This window comes from Phaethon lepturus, unplaced genomic scaffold, assembly GCF_000687285.1.
Source record: "Phaethon lepturus isolate BGI_N335 unplaced genomic scaffold, ASM68728v1 scaffold37655, whole genome shotgun sequence".
NCBI classification, from domain to species: domain Eukaryota; kingdom Metazoa; phylum Chordata; class Aves; order Phaethontiformes; family Phaethontidae; genus Phaethon; species Phaethon lepturus.
Window position 1 is genome coordinate 1 of NW_010539086.1, and position 1,906 is coordinate 1,906.

A 1,906-nucleotide genomic window follows, 5' to 3' on the forward strand; every position below is an offset into this window, starting at 1 on the left:
TGCACAAGGAGAGTTTGGGGGGCAGCAGGTGCTACCCCAGCACTGGTGTTTGCAGGCGGTGCCCGAGATGACGGAGCTCCTGAAGAAGAAGTGAGCGATGGACCCCACACTGCGGCTGGGGTGTGGAACAAGGGCAAATAAAGGATTGTACTGGAACGAGGTGGGGGTCACTGTGGTGTTGGGGGTTTTTTTGGTGGCAAGGGCCTGGCACAGACAGTGGTGGAAGGATGGAAAGGGAATGAAAGAGGGGAGGACACAGCAGGAGGCAGCATGTGTTTGTCAGTGTTTATTCCCATCCCTACTCCCCCTGGGCCCAGGCTGTCCAGCAGTTCCACCCTGCCCCTGGACCCGTGAAAGGGCTATAGTCCATCCCTGCAGGCACCGTAGGTCAATGTTGGCCTAGACTGCTGGAAAGGCCCGTTGTGCCCCACAGGATGCTGTAGAGGTCCCACTGCTGCCAGGGCAGGTCCATCGTGCCCCTTGGGTGCCGGTGGGCAGAAGCGATGCTGGCTTGGCCCCAGGGTGGTGGCCAGTGCCAGAGGTGCTACGAGTTGCCTCCAGTGCTGCCACCTTTTCCTGTGGCAGCCTTGTATGTCCCGTCAGCAGCTGTCACTATGCCTCAGGAACTGTGCCCAGCTGTGGCTCTGGGGGCCCCAGCACCCCATACTTCTCCTCAATCACTGCGGTGCCCTGCGGGCAGTCGAGGAGGGGCTTGAGCTGAAAGACATCCAGGCTCTCCTGGTTCCTGCGGTTGTAGATGCTGAGCCGGTGGCCCAGACTGGGGCTGGCCCCCACTGAGCCCGCAGGGCTGGGCAGCTTCAGGTTGACAGGATCCAGCCCCTTCTGCGCCAGGCACGCCTCTTCGGTCAGGGACGACAGCAGCTCTTGCACCACGGCGTGGGCCACCTGCTGCCGCGTGGGCGCAAGGTTGGACTGTGGGCCGGCGCAGGCCTCCGCCATGTTCTCACAGGCTGTGCTGCAGTCCGGGGAGGAGCCCAGCGTCTGGCTGCTCTTGCTGCAGGCCTGGGTGCCTGAGCTGACGGTCGACTGCGAGGCGCTACCTGATGTGATGCTGGCCGACGTCCCGGCGCTGCCCAGCCGCGTCGGCACCTCCATGGTGAAGAGGTCGGAAGAGATGTTGGGGCGATGGACGTCGATGGCAGCGGTGGTGACCACGCAGATGGCTGCCTCGGGGATGCCGCTGTCTGCAGGGAACAGAGCACAGAGGCGCAGCTGAGAGACCAGGCGCGCTGTGGGCACAGCCATGTGATGCTGGCCGATGTCCCGGCGCTGCCCAGCCGCGTCGGCACCTCCATGGTGAAGAGGTCGGAAGAGATGTTGGGGCGATGGACGTCGATGGCAGCGGTGGTGACCACGCAGATGGCTGCCTCGGGGATGCCGCTGTCTGCAGGGAACAGAGCACAGAGGCGCAGCTGAGAGACCAGGCGCGCTGTGGGCACAGCCCCGGTATGGCTTTTATCCACGCACAAAGCAGCTATGTACGCTGCACACCCCCCCTTCCTTATACAGAGCTTTCTTTTTCCTCATATATGCTTAAGTAGAGATACACAGGTCTTTTATCAGAGGAGACACATCTACCTCCAGCTGGGTGTACATTTTATACAAAATACACATGTAGTTCTAGAGCATAGATGATTCATACATATTGTCTTCATACATATTGTCTAACTTTTTCTTACACTCTCTCTATGCACATAAATGAAAATACATCTATAGATCCCAGGATATACCCAACCCTTTATTTATATAGCTTAAAAAAATACCTAGACTGAGGCAAATATATGTATATAACAAACACATTTTTGTGTATTCCCCTGTGTGTAAGGAGGGTGCATAGAGAGGGCCATTAACATATAAATACTATTGCATACACACATACACACTT

At 57.6% G+C, this 1,906-nt stretch overlaps 1 pseudogene; it reads right to left on the minus strand.

The window, feature by feature from the left end:
- Positions 1–612: 612 nt before the first annotated feature.
- Positions 613–1,266, minus strand: LOC104620723 (annotated as a pseudogene).
- Between the last annotated feature and the right edge of the window lie 640 nt (positions 1,267–1,906).